At 42.9% G+C, this 8,746-nt stretch overlaps 1 non-coding gene across 1 annotated transcript; it reads left to right on the forward strand.

Annotated features, from left to right (window-relative positions):
* Nucleotides 1-5,817: 5,817 nt before the first annotated feature.
* TRNAY-GUA lies at nt 5,818-5,889 on the forward strand. The gene has a single exon. It is a non-coding gene; the product is annotated as a tRNA-Tyr (tRNA).
* The last annotated feature ends 2,857 nt before the right edge of the window (nt 5,890-8,746 follow it).

Below are 8,746 nucleotides of genomic sequence, written 5' to 3' on the forward strand. Positions count from 1 at the left end.
TTAGTGTGTAACCCTGTGACTGACACATATTGAGCAATCGGTAAATATTTGGGACATGAATGAATCAGTGACTCTAAAATGTCTATAAGAGGAAATTCAAGGACACTAAGACATTCTTATTTGATGAAGTTGAATCTGATCTTCAGCTTTTCTAATGAATCTTATGAAGTCAGCCACATTAGTAAAGGACCTCTGTAATTTCATTGAAGTAATTTTTGTTGATAAACAGAGTGGAAGCCTCTTGTTCCCCTCTAAGCTTCTCAGCTCTCTGGTCTTGCCTTGGTAATTGCTGTTGCAGCTTACTGCATACACCCGAGTGCATGAACTGTGTCTTAGCTGACTAGCTCCTTGGAGCTAGTGGTAACCAAGTGGTAACAACGAAATAGCTTTAGAGCCCTTGCCCCCGAAAACATCTCACACTCTGCTGGAGGAACGTAATCTGCCACTGCTCTGTGCTCCCCCAGCCCTTGACTTCTGCCTGTACATTATACTTACATCCATTTATTTACACAAACAGACACATACATATAAACATTCAGGTGTTTTTACAGCTCTTACTTCATTTTGCCCTTCCTTGTAGCTCATTGCCTGCCTATCTCTCATGAGACAAGTGTTTCTGGGAAGTTGGATGGTCTTGCTGTCACCTTCTTCTGGCCCCCAGCATGGTGCTTGGTGGTGACCCAGTCTAATGTAATGCTTGCCGACTCAAGCTCAACTGACTCATGGAAAGTAGGGGCAATGTAAGTGCTAGAGTTTTCCTCTTCTCTTAGCCCCTGCACATGTCTTGTGCTGTGGTGTAATTGGCAGAACATTTGATTCTGGGTCAGCAAACTTGGGTTTCCGTCTGAGTTTCAGTTTTCTTGCCTATAAAACATAGAAAATAATCCTTGTTTATCCCTTGCAATGAGTATTTGCTAGGGTTAAATATGGCATGGAAGAGGACTTCGTTGGTGGTCCAGTGGCCAAGAATCTGCCTTCCAGTGCAGGGGAGGTGGGTTTGATCCACGGTTGGGGAACCCACAGACCATGGGGCACGTAAGCCCTCACACAGAAATGAAGAGACCTCTTGCTACAGCTAAAACCCTGAAGCAGCCAAATTAGCTAGCTAATTAAAAAACAGAAATAAAATTCAGTTGGAGGTTTTAAAAAATAGGTATGGAGGTATTTGGGCTTCCCAGGTGGCCCAGTGGTAAAGAATCTGCCAGCCAATGCAGAGAACACGAGATGCAGGTTAAGTCCCTGGGTTGGGACGATCCCCTGCCGTAGGAAATGGCAACCCACTCCAGTATTCTTGCCTGAAAAATCCCATGGACAGAGGACTACAGTCCATGGAGTTGCAAAATAGTTGGACATGACTGAGCGACTGAACACATGGAGGTATCTGACAATGTGTGAAGCATTCTACAGATGTAAGGAATTGTTATTATTTCTCAATATGAATATGCAAAGAGACATGGTCTGAAGTAGCTAAGACTTCAACTTGCAGCTCCTCTGCGCTGGACCTGTAACTCATGGAGGGTGCCAGAGGCGACTTTGGCTTCCCTCTTTATGTAACCAAAGGGAATGATTCATGAGTTGCGGTTATGAGGTCTATATATGTAGCACCACCTGGGTGTGTGGTCAGCAGTGCCAAAGTTATTTGGTCACCGAAATTTCAGAGAAATGCCTGGAGCACATCACTGGTGCATGGTGGGTGGTGATGGTAAACTTCCTTCCAAAGGACTAGAAGGGTAGGTTTGATGCTGATATCTATCAGAGAACCTGTTGAAAGTGAATGAATGTAAGTTACAGCTTGCCTTCAGCAGCCACAGGAGAAGAATACTTGCAGTCAAGGATCTACTTAACCCCGAGAACACCCAGGCAGGTCTGACTTTGCCATCCTTTGTTGTGATAGTTGGCTTTCTTTTCTGCTGCTCCTAAATGGCTGTGAATTCCTTGAGGTTAGGGATGACTTATTGTCATCTTTTAATTTCCAGTTCTTGTGACCTGCAAGTGCAGAGTATGTGCTCAAAAAAAAAAAAAAAAAAAAAAAACACCTTTTGTGACTATTTGGAAGACTGAAAAGAAGGGAAAAGAAAAGGATGGCTGAGACAAGTTTTGTGGTCTCATGGAGGGACAGAGCTGTGACCAGATTGCTACTAAGTGATGTGTTATGTGAACAGATAGAAGCTTCAGAGAAGGCTTCAGAGAGGGGAAGATGACACTTGAACTGCCTCTTAAAGGAGGAGGAGGCCAATGGAAGAATAGAGGAAATGATGCTTTGGAAGTCTCTGTAATGTTACACGTTAAGATGGTGCTTTCACATCCACTGTCTCAAATCTCACTGAAATTCAGATGTGAAGAAGGTAATCCTTTAGGGACACATTAATAGATCAGGAAGCCAACTCCAGGTGGCAAAAAGGACTTGATGGTCACACACAGGTTAGACAGAAGGCCAGAATTAAAACTCTTCACTTTTATTCATTTTTGCTCTTTATACTTGAACACACTGTTTGATGTGCTAGTGGCAAAACTGCAACTCTGCATCCCAGACGGTTCCTTTGAGTGCACCTAGGAGTAAATTTGACAGGCTTCCCAGGTAACTCAAATGGTGAAGAATCTGCCTGCAATGTGGGAGACCTGGGTTAAATTCCTGGATTGAGAAGATCCCCTGGAGAAGGGCATGGCAACCCACTGCAGTATTCTTACCTGGAGAATTCCACGGACAGAGGAGCCTGGAGGGCTCCAGTCTGTGGGGTCGCAAAGAGTTGGACATGACTGAACAACTAACACATACAGAGTAGTGAATTTGAAGGGAGTTTCCAGGTGTCATAAACGGGATAGAAAAATGAACTGTTTATCGAAGTTTGGAATGGAGAGATTTATTTGGTAGCTGGTGTTTTATTTACAAACAAAAGGAACCCATTGCTTACAATGGCAACCTCAGGGGTAGTAAAGACAAAACAGTCCAATTCACTGTGACATTAACAAGCTAAGTGAGTATGGAGAGCAGAGCCATTGTTCAATATTGGACACTTAAAAAAAAAAAAAAAGAAAGAAAGAAATCCTTTTGAATTTGAAAAAAAAAAACCCAACCCTCCAGCTCCTTTCTGCAGGATTCTTCTCTATTCCCTTCCTTTCTAAACTTGTGAACATTTAAAGAAAAATCAAATCCATATGCTTTGGGATTAACAACATTTTAATCATAAAACTGGATTGCATAATAGCTGCTTAGTGTCCAAGAGTCTGCATGCCTTTGGTCTTCTAAATGAATGTTCCCTTGTAAGACACAACTCCAAAATGTTCAAGCACCATGTAAATTCTTTATGATCATGAACTTTCTCAAATTAACTGTGTGATCTGGAAGCAAATCGTTTTAATTCTCTGGGCCTCAGTGGTCTCATCTACAGATTGGGGTTTACTAGATCCACTATGTATTCCTTCCTCACCTTGACATAATGTGGTTCTGGCCTTGTGGCTATTTCTGGCTCATAAGCCCAATAAGGCTGCCTATGTTCCAGCTCTCGCTCTGCCATGTATAAACTGAATCATTTAGTAAGAGCCTCAGTTTCTTTATTTATAAAAATGCAATAACAGAGCCTACCTCATAGGTTTTTGAGCTTAAATAAGTTAATATAGGTGAAACACAGAGATCTGGCTCTGGACTTAGGAAGCATTAAATATGAAAGCTGGTATTGCACATTGGCCTTCTGAAGAGAACCAGCTGTTGTTGACAACAACAGCTAACGTTTACCATGTGCTCCACATCTAGACAGGTGCTACAAGCTTGGCCTGTATTGTCTCCATCAGTCCTTACAACCCTGCATGGGAGGTAATATTTTTATTTCTTTTATAGACAAGGAGACTGAAGCTTAAGAAAATTGCTCCAAAGCACATGGCTAGTAAGTGTCAGATCTGGGAACTAAAGCCTCTCTCTGGATGTCAGAGTAGGAGTTTTCAACCTCCATCAATTGCTTCTTCCTGTTGTTGTTCATTTGCTCAGTCGTGCCCAACTCTTTGTGACCCCATAGACTACAGTACACCAGGCTGCCCTGTCCTTCACCATATCCCAGAGTTTGCTCAGACTCATGTCCGTTGAGTCTGTGATGCCATCCAACCATCTCATTCTTTGTCACCCCCTCTCCTCCTGCCCTCAGTCTTTCCCAGCATCAGAGTCTTTTCCGGTGTGACAACTCTTTGTATCATGTGACCAAAGTATTGGAGCTTTTCAGCTTCAGCATCAGTCTTTCCAATGAATATTCAGGGTTGATTTCCTTTAGGATTGACTGGTTTGATCTCCTTGCTGAGCAAGGGACTCTCAAGAATCTTTTCTAGCACCTCATTTTGAAAGCATCAATTCTTCAGTGCACAGCCTTCTTTATGGTCCAACTCTCACATCCATACATGACATGACTACTGGAAAAACCATAGCTTTGACTATACAGACCTTTGTCAGCAAAGTGATGTGTCTGCTTTTTAACATGCTGTCTAAGTTTGTCATAGTTTTCTTTCCAAGGAGCAATCATCTTTTAATTTCATGGCTGCAATCACTATCCACGGTGATTTTGGAGCCCAAGAAAATAAAGTCTGTCACAGTTTCCATTTCCCCCCCATCTATCCAGGTAGAATACAGGGCTATATCCAGGACTCGACATGGAGACGAGCTGTAATTTGAAAACTTCCTCTGGACTAGGGCTGGAAAATATGATTCAGAAAGTAGCAAACACTGATCTGTAGTACAGACTCATATTATGCATAAATTCTTAATCTAATTCATTCATCTCATAAGTGACTTTCTCCTTTTATCATCAACTTATTGATTATTTCTGTGTTTCTGCTGATCTTTTTATTCAAGCCATTTGCTACCCTCCACTTAAATTCAACTGATGACCCAAGGATATAGCACTGTTGATAAAGAGAGCATTATAGCAGTTTTTTTTTTTAATAACAGCAAATCAAAATCAGCCAAACAAAACTCAGCATACAATCTCAAATAAATAAAAGTGTATGCTTATTAGGGCTTCCCAGGTGGCACTAGTGGTTAAAAAAAAAAAGAAACAAACCCACCAGCAATGCAAGAGACATAATGAGACCTGGATTCAATCCCTGGGTTGGGAAGATTCCCTGGAGAAGAGCCTGGTAACCCACTCCAGTATTCTAGCCTGGAGAATCCAGTGGACAGGGGAGACTGGCAGGCCATGGTTCATTGGGCCGCAAAGAGCCAGACATGACCGCAGCGACGCAGCATGCATGCATACGCATGCGTATTACGTTTACTATGCTCCTGTTGAAAATAAAGATGGAGATTTATGTATCCGTATATTCATGTATCTATATATTTCTTAACTAGACATAAGGAAAAACATTCTGTGGCTGTTTTAAGGTGGGAATGGGAGGCCTGAGCATAGAATTGTCAGCCCCTCTCACTGGCCTCACCACATGCCATTCTCCTCCCCCTCTTTGGAATTCAGTCACACTGACATTCTTCCAGCCCCACAAACATGTCACACTCTTTCCTGCCCCAGGGCTCTTGAACACACTTCTTCCTCTCTTTTCTCCCCAAATTTCCTCTCCCCTTTGCTCTTTGCCTTACTGATCTCTATAATTTTTCCAAACTTCAGATCAAACTGCCTTTGTTCAGTAAGTTCGCCCACTGCACACTCTCCTTGCTCTTGTGTGATTAATGGTTTAATATTTGTCAACATGCTGGAAGGTAAGCTCCTTGAAAGCTGGAACTTTCTTTTCTGTTGTTTTTACCACTGTATCCCCGTGACAAATGCTATCATTTGTGTGCTCCATAGTGAATGAAAAGCTCATAAGTGTCATTTATTTGGGGCTTCCTTGGTGGCTCAGATGGTAAAGCGTCTGCCTGTAATGCAGGAGACCCAGGTTCGATCCTTGGGTTGGGAAGATCCCCTGGAGAAGGAAATGGCCACCCACTCCAGTATTCTTGCCTGGAAAATCCCATAGCATATCAGAGGAGCCTGATAGGTTATAGTCCATGGGGTCACAAAGAGTCAGACACGACTAAACAACCAGGCTGCACTGGGTCCTGGTTGTGACATATGGGATCCGGTTCCCTGACCCGGGACCAAATCTGAGCCCCTTGCGTTGGGAGCACAGAGTTTTAGTCACCAGACCACCAGGGAAGTCTTCTTAGGTATTACATTTTACTACTGGAACCCAGTGCGACTCACACATTAGTGCTCAAAGAGATGCCTGGAAGTGTTTGAGTTTGGAGTCCAGGAATCTGCCTTTTAAACCCTACTCTTGTTGGGACCACACTGGCAGACATCACCTTGGGTGCCATGTTCAAGTGGAGAGAACATGTCTCTTGGAGTCAACATCTGATTTTCAAGCCCATTCATTTATGCATTCAAAAAGTATTTTGAGTGTCAGACACGGTACCAGATGCTGGAGAAACAGTAGAGACTGTCTGAAACTGTGCCCGTCTTCAAGAAGTTGATATTCCAGTGAGGGAGGGACAGGTGAGCAGGCAGTGGTGAAAGGCTGGGTGTGTGCTGTGAGAAGGGTAAGCAAGGGGTGCTCTGGGGATCTGGCATTGGGAAGACACCTGTCATCATCTGGGTGGTAGGGAAGACTTCCTGGGAAAGTGAGAGCTAAACTAAGATCTGGAGGAGGTCAACTGAGGAGCTGTTCTGTGGGGCATCGGGAGGCATGGCCAACAGTTCCAGGTTGGGGGATGGAATGGACAGAGCCGAGGAGCTCATTGTGCTTCCAAGACTAGGGAGAAGACATTTGGGAGGGGGCATCTCTGAAGGCAGATAACCTCCTTCACGGTGAGCAATCTGGATGGTTCACAAAATCCAAGATGTTTCTCTTTCTCCTCTCTGTATGGAAAGTAGGTAATGGTGCCCTCTTTCCTGCCACCTCAACTCATCCTGAAGTTTGAAGCACATATTCCCACCCCTCCCACCCCCACCCCGTATTATTTTCATGAAATTGCAAAGGTCAAAGTTTAGTCCCTCATGATATGGAAAGGGCTCAGCAAACACCAGAGCAATAAAGTTAAGAAAGTGGGTGACAGCACAGAATTTCATAAGTATTAAGAGTTAATTTAGGGCTTTTATCTGAAACCCCCCAAAGGTCCTGATAATAAATTCTCATTCTCTTTTCCACAGTCCCTCCCGTTTCCCCATCCCAAACTCCTTTGGACTTCAAAGTCTCCCTCGGCCCCCAGAGGAGTTCTCTGGCTACGAGTGGGGAAGTGAGTCTGGTAACTGGCAGACGTGGGTTTCTGTCCTCTCCCCTTTCCGAACGAGACTGCCTGTCAACCTTGGTCACTGTCCTCTGGTGGAAAGCGTAGTTTGAAAACACTCTGAGCCAATGACTCTAGACGTTTTGGTCTCTGGTTAATATAGGATAATAAATTTCTAAATTCAGCAATGACAAATAACCCTTTGCAAGTTATTAATACTTCATAAAGCAAATATTCCAACTTTTGTTCCTGGCTTTCTCTCACTCTCCTCCCCTTCTCTTGTTCTGTCTTTCTCCTAATTTTTCTTTCTCCTCTTCTTGCATCTGTCTTTTCTCAGACATCCTGCATAGTTCTAAGCTTGGTTTTGATTTTTTAAATGTTGTTCCAGGAATCTAGTTTGCTAATTTCTACTTTGATAACCTCTGAATTTCCAAATGGGATTTTGTTTTTTTTTTAATGACTTGTCTTGGTTGCATCCGTTGTAGCTTTCCTTCAGGATATCTTTTACCTTGTTGAAGTTAAAGAAGATTTTATACTTTGTATTTTTTTCTTTTAAAACTACTTTAAAAATCTGATTGCTCCTTCTTATTCATCCTCTTTTCCTCTCCTAGGCTTTTTTTTCACTTCTTTCTCTCTTTTCCCTGGGCTACGTCTCATTTATCCAGCAGCTTCTCTTGCCCTCACCTTTCTCTTCTGCTTCTCTCCAACTTCCCTTTCTTTCTCTCTGGTGTTGATTTCCTCATCAGTAAGCTCTAATATTGTGGGAGGAGAAAAAGATTCTGAGATTTCACTGGAACCCCCACCAGACCAGCTGTTTCTAGAAGCAATAAGGATTTCCCTGAAGCTTCTTTTAAAATTCGTTTGATATAAATTTTTTAAAAAGCCTCTGCAATAAAAGAGAAGAATCTGAAATTCTTAACAGAGCTGTGTAAAAATTGGTTATGCAGATGAAAGGATCCACTATACAACTAATCTTGGCATAATACATGTTATTAATACTTCTCTGTGATTTCTTGATTCAAGTTCTATGTAAATATGAATTCAAGCACACGTGCTAAATTTAAATACCATGCTTCCCTTTGCAAGCTGCGCATCCCAGCACTTGCTCTTATAAGCAGGCATCGCTAGCACTTTCCTACCACTTCTCAACTCTCAGTGTTTTATAGCCTTCCAGGGAGAAAGAAGCCTAACTGCTTAAGTATCCTTCAAGGCAGGACGGACAGCGTCTCCAAATACCTAACAGATGTCGTGCTATCTCAGGACGTATCCATTATCGATTCGGAACTTTCACTAGAGGGATTTTGCCAGGCTTCCTTTCACACTTGTGATGAGGAAATGGATTGAGCATCAGTAAGGGGACAAGACAATAACAATAAACAGACACGGGCTGAAAGCGAGGCAGTAATAACAAAAACAATCCCGGCCCCCTTGACAGTTGCTCTCCTTCCAGAGCCGGGTTGCAAATCATTTTCTGTTTCCTTCTCTCTGAGCTCACACACATTCAGAGACACAGGATCTGAAAACATGCCCGTTTGAGTTCTTGTTCAA

Source organism: Oryx dammah, unplaced genomic scaffold (genome assembly GCF_014754425.2).
Source record: "Oryx dammah isolate SB20612 unplaced genomic scaffold, SCBI_Odam_1.1 HiC_scaffold_25, whole genome shotgun sequence".
NCBI classification, from domain to species: Eukaryota; Metazoa; Chordata; class Mammalia; order Artiodactyla; family Bovidae; genus Oryx; species Oryx dammah.